This window comes from Mobula birostris, chromosome 10 (genome assembly GCF_030028105.1).
Source record: "Mobula birostris isolate sMobBir1 chromosome 10, sMobBir1.hap1, whole genome shotgun sequence".
Classification (NCBI taxonomy): domain Eukaryota; kingdom Metazoa; phylum Chordata; class Chondrichthyes; order Myliobatiformes; family Myliobatidae; genus Mobula; species Mobula birostris.
Genome location: NC_092379.1, coordinates 106,626,145 through 106,643,409, shown reverse-complemented (window position 1 = coordinate 106,643,409; position 17,265 = coordinate 106,626,145). Strand labels below are relative to the sequence as shown.

At 40.3% G+C, this 17,265-nt stretch overlaps 1 long non-coding RNA gene across 1 annotated transcript in view; it reads right to left on the bottom strand.

The window, feature by feature from the left end:
• The window catches only part of LOC140204569 (uncharacterized), a 97,154-nt gene that overhangs the window by 19,563 nt on the left and 60,326 nt on the right, over positions 1-17,265 (bottom strand). The gene's annotated exons all lie outside the window — the stretch shown is intronic.

Sequence of the window (17,265 nt, the reverse complement as noted above, 5' to 3'; positions counted from 1 at the left end):
TGTTGCCATTTATATTCACCTGAGAAAGCAAGCAGGATGTCACTTTAAATATCTCAGCCAAAAACTGGAACCTGCAAAATGCCACCTCTCATTCCAAGTCATAGCTGAATAAAGAAACCAATTTACAAAGAACAAGCTCCCATAAAATCCAGTGCTATAGTCAGAGGGGTGAGCTAAAGTGTAACGCGAAGCCAAAATCAAAAAATGTAATGAACACAGGACTGAAGGAGTCATATTTGAATGTACACAGTATACAGAATGAAGTAGGTGATCTTGTAATGCAGTTAGAGATTGGCAGGTCTGATGTTGTGGGCATCTCTAAGTCGTGGCTGACAGAAGATCATAGTTGGGAGTTTAACATCCAAGGATACACATTGCATTAAAAGTACAGGAAGGGAGGCAGAGGGGGTGGGGTGACTCTGTTGATAAAAAATGAAATCAAATCCTTAGAAAGAGATGACATAGAAGATGTAGATGCTTTCTGGGTAGATTTAAGACAATGCAAGTGTGAAAAGAATCTGATGGGAGTTTTACACAGGTCCCCAAACAATAATCAGGATGTAGGCTAGCAATTTCAATGGGAGATAGAAAATGCATGTAAAAAGGGCTATGTTGTGATAATCATGGGGGCTTTGAATAGGTTGGTGCTGGATCACAAAAAGGGAGTTTGTAGAGTGCCTATGAGAAGGCTTTCTAGAGCAACTTGTGGTTGAACTCACTAATGGAAATGGCATTTCTGGATTTGGTGTATGTAATGGTGCTTGATTAGTGAGCTGGAAGTTCTGAACTTAGGTAAATCACTTGGACCAGATGGATTACAACCCGTGTTATGAAAGAAGTAGCTGAAGAGATTGAGAAGGCATTAGGAATGATCTTTCAAGAATCACTAGATTCTGAAATGGTTTCAGGGGACTGGAAAATAGAAAAAGTCATTCCACTCTTTAAGAAGGGAGGGAGGTGGAAGAAACAAATTATAGGCTAGCTAGCCTGACTTCAGTGGTTGGGAAGTTGTTGGAGTCTATTAGTAAAGATGTGGTTTTGGGATATTTGGAGGTACATCATAAAATAGCTGAAGTCAACATGGATCTCTTATGAGGAAATCTTACCTGACAAATCCATTGAAATTCTTTGAGGAAATAACAAGCAGGATAGAAAAAGGACAAACAGTGGACATTGTATACTTGGTTTTCCAGAAGGCCTTTGACAAGGTACTGCATATGAGTTTGCTCAAAAAGGTAAGACCATAAGAACATAAGATGTAAGATCAGAATTAGGCTATTTGGCCCATTGCTCCACCATTTCATCATGGCTGATCCAATTTTCCTCTTGGCCCCAATCTTTTGCCTTCTCCCCATGTCCCTTCATTCCCTGACCAATCAAGAAGCCATCAACTTCTGCCTTAAATATACATAAAGACTTGGCCTCCACAGCTGCCTGTGGCAAAGAATTCCATAGATTCACCACTCTCTGGCTAAAGAAATTCCTCCACATCTCCATTCTAAAAGGACCCCCCCTCTATTTGGAGGCTTTGTCCTCTGGTCTTAGACTTTCTCACCATAGAAAACATCCTTTCCACATCCACTCATCAGGACATTTCACCATTTGATAGTTTTCAGTGAGGTCACCACTCATTCTTATGAATTCTAGTGAATACAGGCTCAGAGCCATCAAATGCTCTTCATGTGACAAGCCATTCAATCCTGGAATCATTTTTGTGAACCTCCTTTGAGCCCTCTCCAGTTTCAGCACATCCTTTCTAAGATAAGGGGACCAAGACTGCTTACAATACTCCAAGTGAGGCCTCACCAGTGCTTTATAAAGTCTCAACTTAACATCTTTGAGCCCATGATATTGCAGGAAAGATCCTAGCATGGATAGAAGATTGGAGAAGATTGGCAAAGATTGGCTAAATAGAAGGAGTCATAGAGTGGGAAATAATGGGACCTTTTTTCATTGGCTGCTGGTGAATATATGAAATTATAAGCCAATTAGCCTGAATTCAGTGGTTGGAAAGATGTTGGACTCTATTATTAAGGATATTGTATCAAGGTACCTGGAGGCACACGATAAAATAGGTCAATGTCAGCATGATTTTCTCAATGAGAATTTTTTCTGACAAATTTATTGGCATTCTTTGAGGAAATAACAACAGGCTAGACAAATGAGAGTCTGTGGATGTTGTATATTTAGATTTTCAGTTGTTTATTTTGGACAGGGAGGCAGACATGAGGCGCCTTAACATGAGAAGAGTCCATGATAATACCGGAAAGGTACTAGTATGGATAGGGGATTGGCTGACTGGCAGAAAACTAAGAGTGGTAATAAAGGGGGCTTTTCTGGTTGGCTGCTGGTGACTAGTGGTTTACTACAGTGGCTTCTGTTGGGACTGCTTCATTTCACTTTATATGTCAGTGATTTGGATGAAGACATTGATAGCTTTGTGGTCAGGTTTGCAGATGATACAGAGATAGATTAGATTCAACTTTATTGTCATTGTGCCGAGTACAGATACAAAGCCAATGAAATACAATTAGCATCTAACCAGAAGTGCAAAAGAATAGTATTATTTACAAAATAACTGCGAATAAAAAGTAAGTGCTACAGCACACAAATATAAAAGTACTGAGACAGTACAATATGGGTGCAATACTACTTAGTGCTGTGATGTGAGGTTCAGCAGGGTCACAGCCTCAGAGAAGAACCTCGTCCTGAGCCTGCTGGTGTGGGAGTGGAGGCTCCTGTAGTGCCTACCGGATAGGAGGAGAGTAAAAAGTCCATGGTTAGGGTGAGATGCATCCTTGATAATGCTTTTCACCCTGCCCAGGCAGCGTTTATGGTAGATGTTGTAATGGTGGGCAACTGGATGCCGATAATCCGCTCGGCAGTTTTCACCACACGCTGGAGTGCTTTGTGGTCCAATACAGGACAATTGCCATACCACACTGAGATGCAGTTGGTGAGTATGCTCTCAATGGTACAGCGGTAAAAGTCCATCAGTATCCTGGGACAGAGGTGAGCTTTCTTGATGCTTTGCAGGAAATAAAGGCACTGTTGTGCCTTTTTGATCAGGATGGAGGAGTTCAGGGACCAGGTGAAATAATCAGAAATGTGGACACCAAGGAATTTCAAGCTTGATACATGCTCCACTACAGCTCCATTGATGTAAATGGGGACAGGAGTGTGGCTCCTAGCATGCCTGAAGTCCACAATGATCTCCTTGGTCTTCTGAGTGTTAAGAGCCAGGTTGTTATCAGCACACCACGTGGCCAGGTGCTGGACCTCATCCCTGTAGGCCATGAGGGGGCAGGCAGTGTTGAGGAAGCAGGATGTCTGCAGAAAGACTATAACAGATTGAAGGAATGGGCAAAGAAGTGGCAGATAGAACATAGCATAAGGAAGTGTATGGCCATGCACTTTGACAGAAGGAATAAAGGTGTGGACTATTTTCTAAACGAGGAGAAGATTTCAAAAATCAGAGATGCAAGGGAACTTGGGAATATTTGTGCAGGATTTCCTGAAGGTTAACTTGCTGGTTGAGTTGGTAGTTAGGAAGGTAAATGCAATGTTAGCATTCATTTTGAGAGGACTAGAATACAAAAGCTTTAAAGGCATTTGTCAGACCACACTTGGAGTATTGTGAACAGATTTGGGCCCCTTATCTAAGAAAAAAGGTGTTGGCATTGGAGAGGGTCCAGAGAAGGTTCACTGGAATGGTTCCAGAAATGAGAGGGTCAACATATAAGGAGTATTTGGTGGCTCTGGGACTGTACCCACTGGAGTTTAGAAGAATAAGTGCATATCTCATGGGTGAGGTGCCAGAGGATTGGAGGATAGGCAATATCGTTCTGTTGTTCAGGAAGGGCTCTAGGAGTAAGCCAGTGAGCCTGACATCAGTAGTGGGCAAGTTATTCTAAGGGACTGGATATTTAAGCATTTGGATGAACAGGACCTGATTAGGGATAGTCAACTTTGTTCGTGGGAGGCCGTATCTAACTAATCTTAGAATTTTTCGAGGAGGTTACCCAGAAAGCTAATGAAAGAAATACAGTGGATGTTGTCTATATGAACCTTTGACAAAGTCATGAATGTGAGCTGGTCAAGAAGGTTCAGTCACTTTGCATTCAGGGTGAGGTAGTAAACTGGATTTGACCGCTTTGTGTAGTGGTTGGTGCAATGCTATTACAACTTGGGTTGTTCTGGAGTTTGGAGTTCAGTTCTGGCACCATCTGTAAGGAGTTCACCACATGAACCATGTATGTGTCCCCTGGGCGCTCTGGTTTTCTCCCATAGTCCAAAGACAAACCAGCAGGTAGGTTAATTGATGATTGTCCTGCGATTAGTCTAGTATTAAATAGATGGGTTACTCTACAGTGCAGCTTGTTGAGCTGGAAGGCCCGGAAATGTGTTTTATCTTTAAATAAAATATAAACATCGGTTTTGCGGGAGAAATCAGAGAGTGGTAGCAGATGGCTGCCTGTCTGACTGGAGGGCTGTGATTAGAGGTGTGTGCAGGGATCTGTGTAGCTCCTTTGTTTGTTATCATCTATATCAACGATCCAGCTGATAATGTAGTAAACTACATCAGTAGATTTGTGGATGACACCAAGACTGGGAGCATAGTGGACAGCATGGAAGTCTGTCAAAGCGTACAGCAAGATCTGGACCAGCTGGGAAAAAACAGGTGAAAAATGGCAAATGGAATTTAATGCTGACAAGTGTGAGATTCTACCCTTCCGCTAGTTATTCATGCAATTCTTCATGCATGTATAGAATGCCATTAGACCATAAGACCATAAGACATAGGAGCAGAATTAGGCCATCTGGCCCATCAAGTCTGCTCCACCATTCAATCATGGTTGGTTCTTTATTTCTATCTCCTCCTCAATGCCATTTCCCAGCCTTCTCCCCGTAACTTTTGATGCCATGTCCAATCAAGAACCTATCGATCTCTGCCTTAAATACACCCAATGAACTGGCCTCCACAGCTGCATGTGGCAACAAGTTTCACAAATTCAACACAGTTTGGCTAAGTAAATTTCTCTGCATCTCTGTTTTGAAAGGGCACCTCTCTATCCTGAGGCTGGGCCCTCGTCCTAGACTCTCCAACCATGGGAAACATCCTTTCCACACCTACTCTGTCTAGGCCTTTCAACATTCAAAAGGTTTCAATGAGATTCAGCCCTCATCCTTCTGAACTCCACTGAGTACTGACCCAGAACCATCAAACATTCCTTGTATGATAACCCTTTAATTGCTGGAATCATCCTTCTGAACCTCCTCTGGACCCTCTCCAATGCCAGCACATCTCTTCTAAGATGAGGGGCCCAAAACTGTTCACATTACTCAAGGTGATGCCTCACCAGTGCCTTATTAAGCATCAGCAGCACATCCTTGCTCTTGTATTCTAGACCTCTTGAAACGAATGCTAACATTGCATTTGCATTCCTCACCACCAACTCAACCTGCAAGTTAACCTTCAAGGTGTTCTGCATAAGGACTTCCAAGTCCCTCTGCTTCTCAGATTCCTGCATTTCCTCCCTATTTAGAAAATAGTCTTCACATTTATTTCTACTACCAAAGTGCATGACCATGCATTTTCCAACATTGTATTTTATTTGCCACTTTCTTCCCCATTCTCCCCATCTGACTAAGCCCTTCTACATCCTACCTGTTTTCTCAACACTACCTGCCCTTCCACCAATCCTTGTATCATCTGCAAACTTGGCAACAAAGCCACCTATACCATCAGCTAAATCATTTATATACAGCATATAAAGAACACCACTAGTCACTGGCAGCCAACCAGAAAAGGATCCTCTTATTCCCACACACTACCTCCTACCAATCAGCCAATGCTCTAACCATGTTAGTAATGTTCCTGTAATACCATAGGCTCTTAACTTGGTAAGCAGCCTCGTGTGTGGCACCTTGTCAAAGGTCTTCTGAAAGTCCAAATATAAAACATCCACTGCATCCCCTTTATTTATCCTACTTACATTCTCCTCAAAGGATTCCAACAGCTTCATCAGAGAGGATTTTCCACAAATGAAACTATGCTATCTTGTACTAATCTATCCTATCCAAGTACTCCATCACCTTATCCTTAACAATTGACTCTAATATCTTCCCAACCACTGAGGTCAGGCTAACTGGTTTATAATTTCCTTTCTGCTGCCTTCCTCCTTTCTTAAAGAGTGGACTAACATTTGCAATTTTCCAGTCCTCGGCACCACGCCAGAGTCCAATGATTTTTGAAAGATAATTTCTAATGCCACTACAATCTCTAACACTACCACTTTCAGAACCCTTGGTTGTAGTTCCTCTGGTCCGGGTGACTTAAGTACGTTTGGTCCTTTCAGCTTTTTCGATTACCTTCTCTCTCGCAACAGTAACTGCACTCACTTCTCTTCCTTCACATGCTACAACATCAAGCGTACTGCCAATGTCTTCCACAGTGAAACTGACGCAAAATACTCACTTAGTTCATCAGCCATAGCCTTGTCCCCTGTTATTATTTCTCCTGCCTCACTTTCTAGTGGTCCTATATCCACTCTCATTTCTCCTTTATTTTTAACATGCTTGAAAAAACTTTTACTATCCATTGATATTATTTGCTAGCTTGCTTTCATATTTCATCTTTTCCCTTCTAATGGTCTTTTTAGCTACTCTCTGTAGGTTTTTTAAAAACTTCCCAATCCTCTAACTTCCCACTAATTTTTGCTTTGTTGTATCCCCTTTCTTTTGCTTTTACAATAGCTTTGACTTCCCTTGTCAGCCACAGTTGTACTATTTAACCATTTGATTATTTCTTCATTTTTGGGATGCATTTTGTAATGCCTGGCGGTTTTCTGTAATCCAAGGCTTTCTCATGTACATTTATAGCTTCCCTAGGTTCCTTTTAGATTCCTTCCTGGCTTATGATTCTCAAGAGCTCTGTCTGATCCTTGTTTCCCAAACCTTAAGTAAGCTTCATTCTTCCTCTTGACTAGATATCCCCTCCCTTTTCAACCATAATCTCTTCATCCATACCAACCTTTCCTTACCTTGATATAACAAACCTCTCCTGAAACCCATGCAAGTTCTTTCTAAGCAACATAACATCATCATAATTCACACTTCTCCAATTAAATATTTTCCCTTACTGTCTGCTCTTATTCCTATCCAAGGTGATGCTAAAACTAAAAGATTTGTGGTCAGTGGCTCCAAAATGAAGCCAACTCTGTCACCTCAGCCTTTTCCTGCCATTATTGTCTGGTCGATGCAGTGGAAGTTGAAGTCCTCAAGCTGGAGTTCTTTGTCTGAAGTGATGGATGGGAGCCATGTCTCTGTGAAGCAGAGTACACAACAGTCCCTGATGTCATTCTGGTACTGCAGTCTGGCTCTGAGCTCTTCAAGTTTATTTTCCGGAGACTGCATACTAACCAGGAGAATGCTAGTGAGTGGGGAGTCACTGGGCTTTGCATCAGTTTTATCTGCAGCCCAGCCCAGGGTTCTGAATGGAGACATTCCTTAATATTCCAGCTGCTACACTCGGCCCCTGGGATAATCTGAAGATAAGGCAACATGGATAACTGGTATATGGACTGATGTAAGCATATTGAGATCAGACCTTTATGATGTACTGCTTGTGGTCAACAACTAGCTAAGCACTAGGGAGAGACAGTTTTCATACCACCTATAACACCCTGCTGTTTTGCAGGCAAAACATAAAATTCATTTGCCCTGCTGCACGTATAATTGTTTCTGTCAAAGACAAATATGGTGATTTCTCTAAGATATCAGTGTAGTGCAGATTGGGAGATAAAGCCAGTGTAAAATGTTTTAGCTTGAAAGGGGATGGTTGCATAAATACTGAGGCACGTAGTGATTTCTCCAGCAACAGGGGCTGTGCCAATGCCTTAGTTTGAAAATGGAACAGTGACAACATCCTTAGAAAAAAAGTTGCCCCTTACATTGCTTTGTATTATTGTTGCAACACCAAAATGAAAAGACACAAGCATTATGAAGCAGCTTCCTGCAATTAACTCATAATTCTTGTATAAATTTATTGTTGGTCCTTCCAAACAATTGGCCATGTTCTACCATGTTAACAAAGCACATGCAACTGAGATGCTGAGTTCTTTAAGAATCTACATGAAGTACTTCAAGAAGCATTATATAAATAATTTTCTGATAAGTGTAAACACATCATACTTTTGAATTAATTTAACTTTAAAACATCAACACTAAAATTAGTTCTAAAAAGCCAAGAATAATTGTATCTCTAATATGATGATTTTGTTCCATTTCACATCAAAAGGGATGGAAGACCTGCACCAATCTGCCTGAAGAAGAATACTGAGGGAAAAAAAACATATGATAACATGAAATAAAAGGAGAAAGATGTCCAAGCGGACTATTAACTAGGCATTGGGTGTTAGAATGGATGAATGAGTGGCTGAGGGGATGGTGAAGGGGACAAGGTTTCAAGTTCTTGGATCTTTGGAACATTTTCTGGGGAATGGATGATTGGTACAAGGGGGACGGGTTGCATTTGAACTGGAGGGGAGCCAACTGAAGCTTTGCTAATACTACTTGGAAGAGTTTAAACTAGTTTCACAGGGTGCTGGGAACTGAAGCACCAGGTCAGTAAGGGAAGGATCAGACCACAAAGTAGATTCAGGAGAAGGGTCGGAAGGCAAAATCGAAATAATAGGTATGATGGGTCAGGTAGTTGAAGTGTGTATATTCTAACGCCTGGAGTATGAACTCAAAGCATGGATCAATATATGGAACTATAATGTTCTGGTTGAGAGAGGGACAGAAATGGGTGAGTCATGTACCAGGTTATCGAGGTCTTATGAAAGGTAGGGAAGGAGGTAAATGGATGGGGGTTGGGTTGCACTACTAATCAGAGACAATATCACAGCTGCACTCAGGGGAGACATAATGGGGGGGAGGGTCAGACACTGGATCCATTTGGGTAGAATTCAGGAATAGGAAGGCAGCATTCAAGCTGATGTAATTGTAGACCCCCCAATATCCACTGGGAAATTGATGAACAGATATTCAATTCAATTCAAATTTAATTGTCCTCCAACCATACATGAAAACTCACAAATATAACCAAATGAAACTGTGTTACTCTGCTGTCAGGATGAAAAATACAGTGCCAACAGTCACACATAGCACAAAGCACACACAAGATAGCCAGCACAAATGGTATCACAATCACACAATAAAAGAGTTCAAAACTCACGCTACCAATCCACAGTTGACCACAACAGAGCACATCTCATGCTGAGCCAACACTAGGGGGCAGCACCAACTCCAGTCTGGACACCATACCTCACCACCCCCATAATCAGATTCATGAAATGTGTAACAATAATAGGGTTGATGTCATGGGAGATTTCAACTTCCCTAATATAAAATGGAATCTTCTTAGTGAAAGGGGTTTAGATGGGACAGAATTTAAGTATATCCAGGAAAGTTTCTTCAATCAATATATGAATAGTCCAATGAAAGGAGGGGCTGTACTGGACCTGGTGTTGGGTAATGAGCCTGGTCAGGTGACTGACCTTTCAGTGGGTAAACAGCTGGAGAACAGTGACCACAACTCCTTAACTTTCAGGATAGCTATATATAAGGATAGGTCCTTGCAGGAGAATTTTAAACTGGAGTAGGGCAAATTATGAGGGCACGAACTAAGAAGTATTAAATGAACTAAGGAAGGGAATTAGGAAAGCCAGGAGAGGCCATGAAAAGTCCTTGGCAAGTAGGATTAAGGTAAATCCCAAGGCCTTCGATACATACATCAAGAGTATAAGGATAACTAAGGAGAGGGTGGGACAGCTCAAGGATAAAGAAGGAACATTTTCTTGAATGCAGAGAATATAAGTGAAGTAATTAATGAGTTCTTTGCTTCAGTATTTACCGAGGAAAAGGATATGGAGGACCAGAAGATCAGTGTGGAGTGTATAAATATGCTAGGGCATTCAGAAGTCAAGGAGGTGGAAGTGTTGTGCCTCCCAGAATCAGAATCAGAATCAGGTTTATTATCACCGACACGTAGCGTGAAATTTATTAACTTAGCAGCATTAGTTCAATGCAATACATAATCTAGCAGAGAAAATAATAATAATAATAATAAATAAAGAAGTAAATCAATTATGTATATTGAATAAACTAAAATGTGCAAAAACAGAAATGCTGCATATTAAAAAAAATGAGTATTAAGATGAATCAGACCCCAGGGCATGATTGGATTTACCCCAGATTACTGAAGGAGGCAAGAGATGAGATTTCCGGGGCCTTGAACAGTATTTTCATTTCCTCTCCAGGCACAGGTGAGGTTCCGGAGGACTGCCCAGTGGTTAATGTTCTACCTCTATTTAAGAGGGGAACAAGGGAAAATCCCGGGAACTATAGACTGGTGAATCTTACGTCAGATGTAGGGAAATTGCTGGAGTAGGGATAGGATATATGAGGGTTTGGAATCCCATGGCCTAATTAGGGAGAGTCAGCATGGCTTTGTGCGGGACGGGTCGTGTCTTACCATTTTGACTGAGTTTTTGACAAGGTGATGAGAGATACTGATGAGGATGTTGTACGCATGGATTTCAGAAGGTGTTTGATAAAGTCGTTCATGGGAGGCTAATCCAGAAGATGCATGGCGAATTGACTGTTTGGGTTTAGAACTGGTTTGCGCATAGAAGACAGAGGGTAGTGTTTGAAGGGATTTATTTGAATTGGAGGTATGTAATTCATGGTATTCTGCACACATCTGTGCTGGGAACTCTGCTGCATGTAGATGGGTGTGTTCGTAAGTTTGTTGATGATACCAAGATCAGTGATTGGCAGTGTAGAAGACTAGCAAAGAATACAGCACGATATAGATCAGTTGCAGATATGGGCAGAGAAATGGCAAATGGAGTTTAACCCAGATAAATGTGAGGTGGTAAGGCAAATGCAAGGAGACAGTACACTGTTAAGGGCAAGATCCTTAACAGTGTTGCTGAGCAGAGAGATCTTGGGATCCAAGTTCATAGCGCCTTGAAAATGGCTACATAGGTTGATAAGGTGATTAAGAAGGCTTGTAAAATGCTTGCTTTTATTAGTCGAGGCACTGAGTTCAAAAATCAAGAGGTTAATGTTGCAACTTTATAAAACTCTGGTTAGACCATATCTGGAGTATTGCATACAGTCCTGGTTGCCCCACTATAGGAAGGATGTTGAGGCTTTAGAGAGGGTGCAGAAGAGGTTTACCAGGATGCAGCCTGGTTTAGAGGACATGTCTTATCATAAGAGGCAGGACAAATTTGGGTTATTTTCTCTGGAGCAGTGGAGGCTGAGGGGAGATCTGATAGAGGTTTATAAGGTTATGAGAGGCATAGATAGAGAGGACAGAGTGTATCTGTTTCCTAGGGCTGAAATGTCTAATACCAGAGGGCAAGCAATGAAGGTGAGAGGGGGCAGGTTCAAAGGAGATGTGAGGGTAAGTTTTTTACTCAGCAAGTGGTGTATGCCTGGTGGTGCGCTGCCTGGTATAGTGGTGGAGGCAGATACATTAGAGGCTTTTATGATAGGCACATAGATGTAAGGAAGTTGGAGGGATATAGACCTGGTGCAGGTAGAAAGGGTTGGTGTTTTTGGTTCACTTTTTAGCTGGTTCGGCACAACATTGTGGGCCAAAGAGCCTGTTCCTGTGCAGTTCGGTCCTGAGTTCTATGTTTTATAAAATTAAGTTTCATTAAACTAAACTTTTGGATCAAGACTTCCACCATCAGTTTAGTTCCAGAAATGTGTTAAGCATCATTTTCCATCTGAAAAGCAGAGAAATTGTTCACCTCTCTGCACAAATTACAATGCAGCTGTGTACCGTATGTTCAAAAGGCAGCCAATGAAAATATATAATTAAGATTTTTCATTTACTCAAAATATCTATTTTGCACTTATTAGTTTTTGCTAAAAATCATTTCAAGGTTGATTAACAACCATTGGGAAATTTGAACATTTCCAGACACAATGTACCTCTCCATCTCTTTCAACAGTTCAGTTGGTCCTCACTATTAAGATGTCTGTCGACAAGATCTTCTAAATTCCTCAAAAAGATAGGCAATTCATGTAAAGACAGAGTATAGTGGCAAAGTGTCATTGAAATTCTCAATACCATCCTAAATATTGTTTCTGCAATTTGGATGATTCCTAGGTGTTGGCAATATGTAACACTTCGACGGGGAAACTTTGAGCACTTCATCTTTTTCTCTATTCTGGTATTCTCCCACCACAGAATTCATGCAAGTGAACAACATGGTTGATTAAGAACGAAACAGGCCTCATTGATTGTGACGCTGGTGTGGAACAAGACTCTAGTGATGCTTCATTTATCTTTCAGGGGAATTTGGAAGATATGCGAAGACAGCATTAATGAAAATTTACCAATGCCTGAAGATGCCTGCTATCACTGTAGGTAGTACAGTTCTCAGCAGAATATAGGAAGATAGAGATCACTGCTGCTCAGACCTTTTTTTGTCAGATCTGAAGTTTTCATCTTCAAATACTCTTTTCTTCAATTGTCCAAAGATTTCCTTTCCACTCATAATGAAGTACTTGCTGACAAATAAGATAGATGGCCCATGAACGAATCCTCATAGGCATCAGTTAAACTAAAAGTCTGCTACCTGTAAAGAGGTTTGCTAAGACCATGTATGTTGGCTGGAAATGATGTTTTGCCTCAGTTATCTGTAAGCATAAGAGATGAGACAATAAGTAAACCAGCCTCCAGGCTTATCAGTCTAGGTGGCCACTATCTCAATGGCAACTAGATTATCTTTTACCTCAAGGCTTCACTAAGGAACCTGGCACAAAAGTAATGATTGAACAAAAGTCCTCATTCAACAGCCCTTTCAGATAAGAAAGCAGCATAGATAAATTGGAGAAATTGAAATTACACTAACCAGCACATTTTAAATTGCTTGCACGTGAATGTAGTTTTGTGGCTCTTTTTGTACCCCATAGCAACACATTCCCCCTTACAATGCTGCCAAAGCAACAAGTATACAGAACATATCACAGCTGTGGAAAATTCAGAAATGCTTTTTAAAATTCAATTTGAAATCCTGGATAATATGAAAGTTAAAATTTTGCTGTTTTAGAGATGGTACACTTCTATTACACCAGTCATAACCTTGAGTGGAGCCATTAAGTCTATGATCCTGCATTCCCAGCAGGCAGCAGGATTTACTGAGGATGCAGGTCAGAGAGTTGGAAGTACTATAGCATAGCTCTGTCTCTGACCCATACTTCTCACCAGTGCAATCTCCCCACTGAGACTCTAGACTGTTGGAATTAACACTTAAATTCCAACCCATGGCTCTCCCCTGACATCTGGTATCCTATGTATACTCAGAAGCCCTGTTGTACTATTTCAGTCATAACTCATTTATTGCATTCCACAACAGTGATGCGATAGACTATTTTTAAAGTGACTGAGAATGCCATGGGTAGTCCTATCAACAACATCATCCAAATGAATTCATTTGATGGAGGGCTGGTGAAGTTAAGTCATGGAGGGATATTCAGGAGAGGGTAAAGAACTGCTGGGAAATTCAGAGGTGTGAAACAAAAAGTTTCAAACAGTTTCCGATTGTGAGATGCATTCTGAGACAGTATTCTGTTTGCAACCATTTATAACGATACTGGATAAGAAAACTGATGATCTGCAAAAGCTGTATGAAAAATAACCCATGTCCAACGGAAAACTGGGACAGAAGATTATTGATTTGGAAAATAGAAGTAGGAGAAACAACTTACAAATCTTGGGACTTAAAGAGCTAACGGAAGGAGATAATCCTGAGGAATTCTTTGCAAACCTTCTGATGGAATTATTCCTTGATATTATACAGTCTTTACCTTTGATTGATAGTGTTCACAGATCGCCTATTTATAGATTGACTTCAGAATCAAGACCAAGATCGGTCATTATATGCTTTCATGAATTTCAAACAAAGGACCTTTTGATTCGTGAATCCCGTCGGAAAGGTATGATTGACCACAAGGGTCAGAAGATTCGTTTTGTTGAAGGTTTCTCATCGGAAGTTATGGAAGAACGTGCTAAGTTTTAAAAAGTTATGGTGGAACTTTATAGCAAACCTGGCTCAGCTGAAAACAATGCAAGATGGCTTAAAGAAATGGTTTCTTACGAATGAAGAGGCTCAGAAATTTTCAGACTTAGAAATATAACGGTTTAATATTTTTCAGTATGAATAATTGCTTCTTTTGTTTGGTAAAACTGTGTAAGCTTATTCTTTACTGCATTTTGCTTTGTCTTGGTTGGAACAGTAATCAACCTTGAATTCTATGGAGCGGTTCCAGCAGGCTTTTCTGGGGGGGAGTGGGGGTAGGCGTCGGCTGCCTTTTGGCCGATTTTCTCTCTTTGGGAGGAGGGAGGGGGATGGGGAGTTCTTTTTTCTTGAATCTGATTTGGAAGTTTAGTCAACTCTGTTGCCTAGTTACCATATCTCAAGGTTTATTGTTTGGGTTTAATACACATTCTTCTGATTGTTACTTTAACCTTTCTTATAAATAGTTTTAAAATGGATCAAAGTATTAATTTCCTTAGTTTTAACGTGAAAGGGGTAAATCACCCTGTGAAAAGAAATAAGATTTTTGCCTATATTAAAAAACTTAAGGTACCAATTGTTTTTCTTCAAGAAACTCATGTACGTAAATGTGACAATTCACGCCTTTTTATTCGATGGAGAGGGTCTCTCCATTCCATTCTTCACTTCAGGCCAAAGCCAGAGGCGTTTAAATCCTTATAGATAATAAAGTTTCCTTTGTTCAACATAAAGTAATTTCTGATACTAATGGACATTTTGTTATAGTATCAGGGAAGCTAGATAACAAATTAATGCTATTTGCCAATGTGTATGTGCCGAATATAGATGATCCAGGATTCTTTGCGGGCTGGGGAAGTCAAATCATGGAGGAATATTCAGGAGATGGTAAAGAACAGCTGAGAAATTCAGAGGTGTGAAACAAAAATTTTCAAATGTGATCGTGAGATGCATTCTGAGACATTATTCTATTTGCAGCCATTTATCATATGGGACCTAGGGTGAAGGAGGCTAAATATGAGAGCAGTGTAAAACTGGCATTGGAATTGTAATGGGTGCCTGTTTGATCAGGTATACATTGCATGCAGTATTCTCAAATTCACTTTCAATATAACTTCGAAGATTGGAAATAACTAACTGTGATTTTGCTGGCATAAAAACACTTTGCTATAGAGGTAATGGAAATCACTTCACAGATATTTGGTGTTTTCTTGAGGACATGGCTAATCACAGATAAGAGTGGGCAGCAAAACAATATGTCTGGGTAGGCATGGTGGAGAGAATGAAAGAGGTCCTCTTCCCAGAGAAGATCCTCATGTAGTCCAATGATGTACACAGGGATTAGCGACAACTCCAGGGATGCAGTATAAAATAAATGTAATAACCTCACACATATGCCAAGGACAATAAAAATATCATCGGATCCATCTTCAGTAGCATTACATGCTGCAATCCCATCAGTTGCTTCTGATAACTTTTATCTCTTAGGAGTCAAAACAACCATTTAAATTCCCCACACTCTCTTCCATTTTTACCACCATTTCATGTCCCACACAAACGTCTCTTAGCTTCTACATTGCTTTGTTCTCCTCAACAGCACATCACCCAGATACTATCGATTGTTGAAGTTTCTCTAACACTCTTCCCATTCTTTTGCAATAAAGAAGAGCACCATCAGTATCAAAACCAGTTGAATACAAGGCTGCAGCAGCTCAAGAGATCATTGAAAGTGAGGGTATACTTATAGCTAATCCCCTTGTTCATGTCATCCTTATTCTACAGTCTCTAGGAAGTGTTGGCATGAAATTCTTAATTATACCTTCCTCTCACTGTAATCCTAACCTTATGCTTTTTGCCTTTACATGCAAAATCCCCCTTCTGGACAGCTAATTGCAGTGGAACAGCAAGGACAGATGAAGGGAGCACCTCAGCATTCACTCTGAGAATCCATGTCACAAGCAACTAGGACAAGGCAAAGAACCAGTGATCCTGACTACAGAATCAAACAGGGACATTTCAGGAATTTAGTCAACCACAATAAAAAAACTGCTGAGTAACACACTGCCTCAAATTGAATTTTATTTTATTAATCACATCCACCTGTTCTGAAACCTTGTAGTTCCATTGCCACTTGCCAAAATTGTGGTGGAACTTAAGTGATATTCCCAGAGGCTGCCATAAATTGTTGCTTCCAGTATAAGGAAGCAGTTGAACACTTGCCTGGAAACTGGAGTCAAACATTTTTTGGTGCATTATACATATACTTGTACTGATGTCGGATACGGATCAGTAAATATAGTATTGATCACAAGTGGTGAAAAATAGTGCAGTGTATTTAATATTTCAGTAATATTTGAATAATCTTGTAAATATGTTACTTGATTAAACATTCTTTGTTGTTTGCATAATTCATTACAGATTATATGTATAACTATGTCAGTCATACATCATTGTGCCACCGTGTCATATGTGAACGCCTCACTAGAGAAAAAAAAACAAAGCACATGAGCATCCCTGGCTCCTGTATTTTTCTTTTGATTAGTTTCTAGAGTTACAAAACCTAACAGCATTGTTAAATAAGTTTTACAATGAACCTGAGATGACTACCTACCTGTTGAAGCATAGCATGTTTTTCTTTGAAAGGGCAGAGTGAGAGAGAGACACACATTCGAGTTAAAAAAAAACATAGCACATGTTTCTTCAGATGGGGACAGAAATGGATGAGGTAAAAATGGTAGAAAATGGACAAAATTCATGGGACCATAGACACTAAGTACCAGATGATAATAATCATAAAGAAAAAAAAACAGAAATGGCTGGCTACTCATAAATATAGATGTAGTTGATTGCACAATTGATTATTGGATGATGTATACTGAAGAAATTGAGTAGTACTTTGAAGCAAATGAAATAGCCAATGAAAAGCAAGTGCCAGTTTTATTGCGTGCAGTAGATGGAAAAACATAGAGTTTGCCTAGAAGTTTAACTGCTCCAATCAAACCAGCTGAAATGAGTTTTGCTGATATCATGAACATAATGCAGGAACATTTAGAACCAAAACCATTGTTGATTGCAGAACACTTTAGATTTCATAAGCGGAATCAAAAGGTAAGGGAGCCCATTTTGGCGTGCATGGTTAAATTGGAGAAATTCTCTGAGCATCGTG